Consider the following 11,449-nt stretch of genomic DNA (forward strand, 5'->3'; position numbering starts at 1 on the left):
TTTCACCTGACAGCGATGAGTTTGCGTTTCACAGCCAGGACGCAGCGCATGGGAGGATCACGCTATTCCCCCCAGTTCCTCTCCCCCCGAACAGGCTCTCCAACCCACCAGTGTAGGCACTAGTGCAGTGACCAGGACTCACACCGCACTGGCTTCCCATCCACAGGCACGGCCAATTGTGTCTGTGGGAACATCTGACCAAGACGGAAGTACCGCTAGCGGGAATTGAACCCGGGTTTCTGCGGTGGACATTGGTAGGCAAGTGCTTTTACCTCTACATTACCCAGACACCGCAACAGTTGTTTTCAATGTTCTTTGTCTCTGGGGTGCAGCTTCAAGACCTGCTCTTTTCCTCGAACAGAGTGGACTGGTTCGAGGAAGAGAGCAGATCTCGAAGCTGTGCTGGCTCGCAGGCTGTTATTTGAGCTACAGATTGTAATTATTTACTCATTTTTATATGCGCACATCCATGGACAGTCAGATCTGGAGCCTTAACGAGCCTTAACGAGCCATGCCAACTGGCAGGGGCGGAGTTTCTGCCGGCAGATGAATGGGGAGCTGTCGGTGTAAACATTGTTCATCTGCATAATTACTATCGATGTTGTAATGATACAAAGCTGGTTGAAAAGTGGCACATTGTTCCTTTAAATGGTGGTTTGATGACACAATGGAGGCATAGCATTGCCCCACCCCTAGCACACTATACACAAACTATAGAGCGCATTAGCATCATTAGTTCTCCCGCTCTATCGTGAGTTATTACTACACTAGCGTACTAGGCTACTACTACTTACTACAGCCCTCTGTTTGCTAGCTAGCTATGCCTTTGTCTCATCTTCCCAGGATGCCAGAATTGACAAAGCAGCTTGGTCTCTTTAAAACAAAAACCCTTTGAGATATAGAAAACCACTGAAATACTTGCACTCATTTTTCCATTTATCTCTTTTCTTCCCCTCACTCACAGGAACAAACAGCTATTTTCAATGACCTTTGACCTTTCCACCTCATTCAAAGACATGACTGAAGGGAGACAAAGAGGACACAGTCAAAATCTCATGGCTTTCAACTGGTTTTATCTAACGGATGTACAGTAATGAGCCATTTAAGCACCAGCTAACAATCAAAGCACACGCACGACACAACCAACAAAAGAATTAAACACGAGAAACAAGAACCACGACCAATATCACAACAAAAATCTCACAACTGATTAGGACAAGGCATAGACTACCGGTGAATTAATTTAAAATGAAATGCAACTGAAAAGCTCCAGTGAGTACAATAGAGAAACTGTTCCCTAACAAACAACAGATTATCACAAACACACAGTAACTAGCAGCAGTCCTCCATAGACGATACACTTGGTATGAGTTCAGATCATAGTTCAGATCCATCCACACACCAGAGTGACGACACGCCAAAAACTTAACCAAGTGTGTCTGGGAGTCTGGACCATGCTGAGGAGCTGGACGAAAGGATGAGAGAGGGGGAAGTTAAGGTGAAGCAGAGGGGAAGCAGAAATATAAACAGACCTGGTAAAGATTTTTGAAATGACATTAAGAAAAGGGGATAAAAGCCAGAGGGGATTTCTTGTTTTAGCATGAGCCAAACCACAGCAAAGGCAAGGGTGCCTTCAAAAGTGGAACAGACAATTGAAACCAATCAGGCACAAAAGCAAAGGAGGAAGACAATCTCTGCTTGTAAAGCTACCAAGTGTTCTCTTCCTCTGGAGTAACGTTCAATTGAGGTCAGTGTATTTTAGTGTAATGATTATGAAGACCCCTCATAATATTTGCAAGGCCGAAGAAACATAGGCTACAGTAGGCTAATGCATGCAGTTCTATAATAATAATCATAATCATAAATCATGGTATATGCGTCCTTTGCATCATAATTTGATAGTGTTTTATTGTGATTATAATACAATATAATAACCTAGAAGAATCTTTCACTTAATTCTGCTCAGCTGGGCTGCATAACTGTGTCAGAATGCTGTCTATCTAGAAACAGTTTATTACAATTAACTTTATAATGACATGAGCTTGGTAATAAATCAGATCCTTTGCTCCAGGGAAAGCTTTTAAGGAGCAGTGCACCTTGGCTATAATTCAGCCTCAGTTTAGCTACAATACTGAGTTGAAGGGCTACAGTCTTCCAGCATGTACATGCAGGTCACAGCAATGTTCTCATTCAATAGGCTACCTGTGTAGGTGATACAGCTCCTAACCCCGGACAGGCAGCTGAGAAACCTTACCCGACTCTACTGCAATTAATAACTGAGAACTGCAGCCAAAATCTGTGCACAGCTCCAGTAGCGACATTCCTGCAATTCCTTCTTCATTAGACCAATAAATGATCCGACACACATCAGTGACACTGTGAGTGGGTCCCACCGGGACAGCTGCTGACCCGACCCATCCTCCGCCCGCCTCTGTCATCCTACCTGCGGGTGAGACGCTCTCCGTGCACCGGGCCACCACAGCCTGCTTCTCCACATCACCTCTCCACCTGTAGCATATCCAGCCGTCGCTCCCTGTTCAGTGTCCCGGCTACAGAAGAGTACTACTCACAGTGACCAAAGTAAGCTAACACACACGACCTGTCAGCTCCACGTTTCCCCCGCTGCAGCCTACTGAACTCTTTAGCACGGCTCTCTGTCAGCAGCGCATCCCTGCAGACTGGAAGTCAAGGCTAAAATGAGCAGCTATACTGTTTCTGATTCCCAAGGCAGCGTCGCTCGGCGGGGCTGAGCACATGTCATGCAGGCAGCAGAATAGTCCAGACTTGTTCGGATGCCTGAAGGGAGTCCTGACTCCTGAGCTCTCCCTTTCTGCCCTTATTTTTTTCCCCAGCCTCATTCTCCTTCCCTTCTTGTCCCTCCCTGCTCCTGCCTGCCTGCCAGCAGCGACCAACCAGAACATCTCCCGTTACCTTTTCAGGTGGACACTAGGAGGACAATAGGTCAATTTCATGCAGATTATCCTTTATTCTTCCTTTTAATCATCCCACTCAGTTGTATTGAACTTAGAACAGGCTCTTAAAGGTTGACCTAAGGTCATGTTTGCAACAAGGACATGACTTTTCTTTTCTTTTTGTACCACGGCGCCCGCTAGCGTGGAGCCGTGGTCATAGGGAGGCATTTTCAGGTGAGTCAGTGTTAATTATGTTCATGGACTACCTTTTTCCCCAATACTAAAATGTTCAGAGTTGTAGTTTCTTTGACTACGACGAGACTAAAATATTCAAACTTTTAGTCTACTAAAACTTGGCTAAACAAAAACAGGATCAGGTTGACTAAATATGATAAAAACTAACAAGGACATTTAACACAGGACTAAGACTAAATAAATCAAAAATACGCTAGCCGACAAAATTAACACTAGAGTGAGTCAGTCACTCACTCACTCACTCACTCACTCACTCACTCACTCACTCAGTCATTGGCCTATTATTACATTGGTCTAGTAGTAATTAAAGAGTAACACTGAATAATATTGAAATAGTATTCTAAAATGGCTCAGGTGTAGGCATACTGTATTTGTAAACTCCATTAAGGAGTTAACTCCATTCTCAGAAACTGCAGAGAATGTTGTCCCATCTTGTAATAGATGTCACACTGATGTACATAGAGAATTAATTGGAAAAGGCAAACAGTGTCTGTTGCAGGATATTCACAAGACAGGAATATATCCTCTGATTAAAAAGAAAAGTTGCTCTTCAAAAATGCACCTCGTTTTGTGCAACAGTTTATACAGTGTACAAGTCAACAAAGACATCATCCATTCTGTAAGCTTCTTGCCAAGAGCTGTCAGCCCCTGTAAGGCTCAACCTCCATAGCCTACATCCACAATAGACTCCTTTTCACCACCCTCTACAGAGCAGCTACTTCCCATTGTTCCCCCTTAGTATCACACTGTTTATTTTCTACCATAGCAATACCTGCACAACCATGTGCAACTCATAATGTCTGCACAGAGCCTGTGCAACTCATAATGTCTGCACCGAGCCTGCAGCCTCAGCAGTTATGTCCATGTTCCGTCTTGCTTCATGAATTTCGTGTTATTCAACTAAAGTAGTGCTGGACACGCACCATCTGCCCTGCTGCCTGGATGCTCATACTGTAGTGATTGACCGCTGTATGTTCTTGGGAGATAATAGCTATGCCCAATTGGAGATTGGCATTTAACGATTCGTAAGATTTGTGAATTATGTTCTGGCGTTATTCAATTTACCGGTAGACAGGGCCACATTTAGTTGCCAGATGAATGGAGTTCGGTGTGGCTGCCTCTCCACAGCTGCGATTGTCCTACTGGACCACAATGCATTGCGCTGGCAAGCACTCCTCACCCGCGCTTACGTCACGTGCCCCAGCACTATACTAGGTTGAGTAGTATTGATTGTCTGCTGTCCAGAGTACATGATCCCCAAGTGCTGTTTCTGAGGTTCTGTTGTCCCTGTGCCATGCATGCATGTCAGCATGTTGGCCTACTGTTTTTGTAAGTTCTGTGCCAGTATTATACATATATATATATATATATATATATATATATATATATATATATATATATATATATATATATATATATATATATATATATATATAGTATTTATTGTAATAGGTGGGATTCTGATAGATTGTGATACTGATTGCTCCAGGCCCATATGGCATCTCAGATGGGATAATAGTCCTGTGGTTTTTAGCGTTGTCACTATTAACATTATGTCAACATTATAATATTGACACTTACTGGACTCTCCTGTGTGAAGCTACAGGACTAACTTCTTAAACTCAGCAGTGTTTCTTCAAAGGCTCCATGTGGGTGTGCTCGCTACAGGTGGAGCTGACATGGGTTTAAGGGTCATACATTTTGTATTGACAGCCATGCATGTTTCAGCGCCTCAGTTTATGTGAGAGAGAGAGAGGCCAGGGTAAATACACAGCTGACTAATATATACATACATAGATACATACATACATAGAAACATACCGGTACATACATACATACATACATACATACATACATACATACATACATACATACATACATACATACAGACAGACAGACAGACATACATGCATACATATTTCAATTCATTTATTGTTTATTTGCATAGGGACAGATATACAAACATTTAACATTTAGCAAGAAATGTCTGATGTTATGTATCACAACATTTGTAGCCTAAGCTGATTTGCAATGCCCATCCCTAGATGTTATTAAAAGCACCTATTAAAAGCAAAGTACAGAAAAATACTGTAAAATATACAATAAACATAAACAAGGATATCATAAGATAATCAAATCAGTCAGTCAGTCAGTCAATCAATCAATCAATCAATCAATCAATCAATCAATCAATCAATCAATCAATCAATAAAACAACATAAACAATAATGCACAAAGGATAAATACACCCACGGACACAGTCCTTTGTGGGTGACTCTCTCATCCTCCCCCCATTCTCTCCCCTCTCTCAGACAGACAGACAGACAGACAGGCAGGCAGGGGGACAGACAGACAGACAGACAGACAGACAGACAGACAGGCAGGCAGACAGACACACAGACAGACAGACAGACAGACAGACAGACAGACAGGCAGGCAGGCAGACAGACAGACAGACAGACAGACAGACAGACAGGCAGGCAGGCAGACAGACAGACAGACAGACAGACAGACAGACAGACAGACAGGCAGACAGGCAGACAGACAGACAGACAGACAGGCAGGCAGACAGACAGACAGACAGACAGACAGACAGACAGGCAGGCAGGCAGACAGACAGACAGACAGACAGACAGACAGACAGGCAGGCAGACAGACACACAGACAGACAGACAGACAGACAGACAGACAGACAGGCAGGCAGGCAGACAGACAGACAGACAGACAGACAGACAGACAGACAGACAGACAGACAGACAGACAGGCAGGCAGACAGACAGACAGACAGACAGACAGACAGACAGACAGACAGACAGACAGACAGTGGGAAAAGTGCTAGGCAGATGTGCTTGCACCTCTTTTGAAGCAGTCAACAATACTGAAACCATAACCATGCTGCAGTAATAAAAACACATTCCAGCAGCAGAATCTATGCGTGTTCTACTGACACAGCTTTTTGAGCCTGTGGTCGGTTAGGGACCTTAGAGACGAGACGACTTGTGGTTTCAAATTCAACAACTTCAATTTACAATCCCACACTATGGTCTTCCCCACCTTAAAAGCCCTCTCCCTCAGCTCAGTGTCAGAGCACATGGCAGTCTCCCTCTGCCAGGCTGCAACAGTAAACAGCCTGGAGATAGAGAGAGGCAAGTTTGTGACCGGAAGGCTTGAATTCCAAGACCGGCTGAGACACTGTGGCCAAGGAAAAGGAATGAGTAACACGCTGCTCTCTCCTGCTCCTAGTAGGCCTACTTCTGAGGTGCCCTTGAGCAAGGCAGTTAGTCCCTACTGTTCCAGGGGATCTGTTCAGTGGCCAAGAGTTGTACGCTGTGGTTGTATCATGAGATTCAGGAAGACTCACAACACTGTTAGTGGCTCCCAATATTTTGTGTTTTATTCTACATTAAAAATGAAATGAGCAGCCATTTTTTATGTAGAATAAAACAAAAAATAACTATTTTGAGTCGGCACCTGGAAAAGAGATGTGTGTGTGTGTCTACTTTGATTTCTCATTAAGCTGTGGTTGTAGCAATCAGCTTTCAATTACGATTTTATATAACTGTAATGTGATGTGGGGTGTTAATACACCATGCATGCTCAGGGAATAATTAGAGCTTGAAAAAAAAGACACTGATTCATAGATATGCAGTCAGAACAAGATGTCAGTAGAAACAAAATCTTGAATTTCATAACATCACCTCACTCTGGCCTCAGTTAACACTTGATTTTGGTTTACAGAGAACATGACATGCAAGGCTTAAGAGAAGATGCGTAACAGAGAATAATGTTTCATCAGTTTAGAGACAAGACAGAAACAACATGTAAGCATGACACAGTTTGATAGGAATATACAGTATGTAGTGAGAGAGAGCAGGTATTTTGATTCTCCGTGCTCCCTGTGGTTACACTTCACACCCTTCTAATAGCGTTAAGCCTGGAGGATAATCTGCATAGCGTTGTGCACTGCAGATGTTCTGATGTATGATTATCCCATAAATTATCTTTGGAGCCATGGCGTCATCATCTCCTCTGTTGCTGCTGCATGGATCCAGAGGATGATGGCAGCTGGATGCCAGGATTTCAATCTGGAGGCCTTAAGGGAGCAGAGGAGAGGAGTGAACTACTGGAATAGGTGTGACCTGACCTGCTGTGATATCTACACACCCACTATCAGTTTGCAATCAATCAACATGTGAGAAAGCACAATGACACGGGCCATCTGTCACAAGCTGTATTCCACACAACACGAGATGCATTAGGACAGTGGTTCTCAAATGGGGGTCCGCGGACCCCCAGGGGTCCGTAGCACTTTGCCAGGGGGTCCGCGAAAAGTTTTCAGGTTAATTTCTTTTTTTTTTTTGTTAACTGCCAACGACGTATTGATACGTCAAGCAGAATCCAACCGTTGACTGCCAGCGACGTATTGATACGTCCAAAAAAAATCGTTTTTTTTTTTTTGACGGTGGATCGTTGATCTGGCCCTTTTGCATCTTCTATTATACTGTTAGAGCCGCCGGGCGTGTGCAATCCATTCCGCCGACCCACTGAGTGGCGACGGTGCTCAGACTATTGAGTGTTGTTTGGCCAGAAACGCACGCATTCCAGCTGAGCTCAACCGAGGACCCAGAAGCGAACGAGCCTCATTCTCATACTGTAGGCGAAAACCTTTCACACGGGCGCATGGCGGTGGGGGGTTCCAAAGGTGGACTGGGTGGAAAGCACACTTTGAAGCGCGCAGCATAAAGCCTAGAGTCACACAAGGCTTCGTCAAAGCTCTCAACCGAAAATCCAAGAACGGATTAAGCCACATCCACGCTCGCCGACGAGGGGCCGCCAGACAGGGAGGCTGCTGCTCACTGCTCAGACAGGCAGGAGAGACTGGCTTGTGACTGACAAACGCTGCTGAAATCCACCAGACACGCCCACGGAGGGAGGAGTTGTAAGGAGAGGGGGTGCGGGTGCTGCTATGGAGGAAATTACTGTTCAGAACTATATTGTTTATGTCTGATGTCTCACTGATGCCAAAAATAAATGGTTAAAGTGACTGTTTGATATTGAATTTCACAAAACTGCGATTATCTCAGCTTTTTGTCTCAGACGCTGAAACCATGCTGTACTCAACGGCTAATATCTACATAACTACTAACTCTACAAACTAACTCTTTTAGACAGAGAAAGCACACATTCTATTAGTACTTTTGTGAACTTTGTGTTGACAAACTCCAAGCAGAAAATTATCCTTGGCTCTTGTAAAATGAGCCAGAATCCTCAAAAAAACCCTCTGGCAAAAGCTACCTACAGTAAAAAAAAAAGGCTGGCAGTGAATGTGTTAATTAAAAAATTAAATGCTACATGTTACTTATTCCTTCTCAAACTACTTCCTACATGGTGCTAGTCTATCAAAATATCTTGGCTGTCATTGATTGTGTTGCATAGTGGTTTTCTGTACTGTTGACAAATTGTGATATTGTAAGTTGCTTTGGACAAAACAAAAGCGTCTGCTAAATGACGTAATGTAAATGTAATGTAATAAAAAAAATCTTTTTTTTTTTTTTTCAAAATCTTCATAGTTCAACGAAAATACACAAGGGGTCCTTGGCTGAAAAACATTTGAGAACCTCTGCATTAGGAGGCCTTTTTTGGCCTATAGACGATTTGAAATGAAGATCTTTACAAGAGAACAGGCATGACGCCACTGTCAAATAGGATCAAGAACAGAAGGAAGATATGGATCGGACATGTTTGCAGAATGGACCCAAGTTCCATCCCAAGGCTAGCCATGAGATGAACACCACCAGGAAGAAGAAAATGAGGCTGACCCACAGAGATCAGAAGATCTGTAGAGAAGGAAATGAAAGAACTGGGTTGGACCTGGGGCCAAATGCAGCGTTGGGCAGCAGACAGGCTGCGTTGGCGTTAGTTGGTAAAGACCTAATATGCTATCCAGCATGAATAGAGTTTAAGTAATAAGTAGCCTACAATGAAAAATGTCAATTATAATCCAATTTTAATCAGTAATATAATCCGCTATTATTATCTAGGCCAGTGGATCCCAACCATTCTTTGCCTTATGTACCTCTTGAGATGTTTTGCCATGCCAATAGTACCCCCTCAGCCCTCACTCATGTGTGTTGATGATTCTCCTGAATTTGTTTTATTAAACTCATATTAAACTTGAGTTTTATATGAGTTGTTAGACCATTAGCACATTTTAATATCTGTTTTATATGCACATAAAATCCTGTTCATCTCCAGATGGAGAGAGTAATGCAGTAAACCTTTAGTTTAATATGCGGACATACAAGTAAATCCATACAAAGTATCTTTTCACTGAACTGCCACTCTTTGGGCTTGTTCTTACCATTTGATCAACGTGTTGCTTTGTTGTCCCGTTACTGTACAGTAGTCCCAGAAGAAGATCATTTGTTACTCTCATACACCGTGTACGGGATGATGAAATTAGCACATTTTAATATCTGTTTTATATGCACATAAAATCCTGTTCATCTCCAGATGGAGAGAGTAATGCAGAGAGACTAAATAATGAAGACGTGTGATGTCTTCTTAAATCACCGACAGTCATCTCCACATTCTGTCTTCCACAGCTTTGCTTGCATTTACTTGGCTGATTGACTGATGACGGCATGGAGGGGATAGCCGAGATGACAGATGTGTGACAGCGTGGAGGGGATAGCAGAGATGACAGATGTGTGACAGCGTGGAGGGGATAGCAGAGATGACAGATGTGTGACAGCGTGGAGGGGATAGCAGAGATGACAGATGTGTGACAGCGTGGAGGGGATAGCAGAGATGACAGATGTGTGACAGCGTGGAGGGGATAGCAGAGATTACCAGAACAGGTAATGCTTCTTCCTGTGGGGAGTCCTTTCCCCTTTCCCCTTTCCAAACATACTATTGTGTGAGTGGATCTTGTGTGTTTTCTTTTGACATGTCTGAGTGCACACTGGTGACAGGAGGCCCACGCGTGCATATTGTGGGCGACAGAGAGTGTTTGCTCAGACTATAATCAAGAGAGACAACGAATCCTTTAAGTAAAATGATGGTTTATTATACAGATGATATAATGAAATGCAGATGATATCATGCAATTTAATTATGCTCAATGAAGTCTTTGGCGCTCAGACTCTGCAGGGAGATTGCAGGGAGATTTTGTAATTGAAGGGCACGGCCCTCAGCAGCATCTTCCCCCATAGAGTCTAGACACTGGTGGTGGTGGTGATGATGGCTGATGACTCTCCTGTGTCTGATGAAGCTGATGAATCTGTGAAGACTGGGCGGAGACGGGGAGGTGGAGGGGTGTGTGCGTTGACAGCGCCATGCAGATTGAGCAGACTAGAGTGGATAGAGAGACACATTTAAAAAGACAGCAGTGCGATGATTGGCTACCATGGAGGTGTGCAATGGAGGTGTGTCGCTATGCTATTGGATAGAAGTGACCAGCTGATGTGAGCAGCTGACGAGTCCATTGACATGAGTTGAAGTGACAGGTATGCGAGAGCATGTGAGTGGAATGAGTGTAGTGCGTTGTAATTAAATATGCAAAAGATGAGTCTCTCTGTCTGAACTTACGCTGAGCTTCATAACCCTATGAACAGTCTGGTCCTGACTCTGACAGGGCCGTCGAGCTCCAGGCTGGTATGGGTTAATTTGGCTTCATTGTGAGTGTGGAATGTCTGGACTCTGAGCTGGAGAGAGATATGAGCAGTAAGTTCCCTCTCACTTTCATCCTCACGCAGTCGCCTGCAGCTTAATAGCACCTGTCCAGGTGACAAACAGCAGTGACCCCGGCTCTCATACAGCCATTACAGAGGTGGTCATTAAAGAGACAGGACTAGAGGACCTGAGATTGAACATGAAACTCTTTGGGAGAAGAAATGTACGATGGTGATTTTTGTTTTTGTGAATAGCATCTATCGTGGTAAGAGATGATGCAATATGTACTTTATTTTGCCGGGATTCAGCCCGTTGACATAAATGTTCTCATCAAAATACTTGAAACACTTAAAGGGTAATTATGAATGAAGCAATATTCTCACCAAAAGGAGGGAAAGCACATTTGATCAAAGACAAGCCAATAAAATGTGATTTAAAACACAATTTAATTTATTTTTAAACAGCTTACAATTGTGGTTAATTGTACTTGTTTTGTTGTTTTGTTTTTGGAAAGAGAAAAAAGTTAATTTTAGTAAGCCCACATTTAATAGCAATAGCAAACCCTAAAACAGTTGTTGAGCAGTCACCCAGGAATCCACATTTCTTCA

At 43.4% G+C, this 11,449-nt stretch overlaps 1 protein-coding gene across 1 annotated transcript in view; it reads right to left on the reverse strand.

Annotated features, from left to right (window-relative positions):
• The window catches only part of col7a1 (collagen, type VII, alpha 1), a 110,099-nt gene extending 107,606 nt beyond the window's left edge, over positions 1 to 2,493 (reverse strand). The window contains exon 1 of the mRNA XM_083661940.1: positions 2,444 to 2,493. The gene's annotated coding sequence lies outside the window, so the exon portion shown is untranslated. The remainder of the gene's footprint in view (positions 1 to 2,443) is intronic.
• Between the last annotated feature and the right edge of the window lie 8,956 nt (positions 2,494 to 11,449).

Source organism: Poromitra crassiceps (genome assembly GCF_964638095.1).
Source record: "Poromitra crassiceps genome assembly, chromosome: 27".
Taxonomy (NCBI): Eukaryota; Metazoa; Chordata; class Actinopteri; order Beryciformes; family Melamphaidae; genus Poromitra; species Poromitra crassiceps.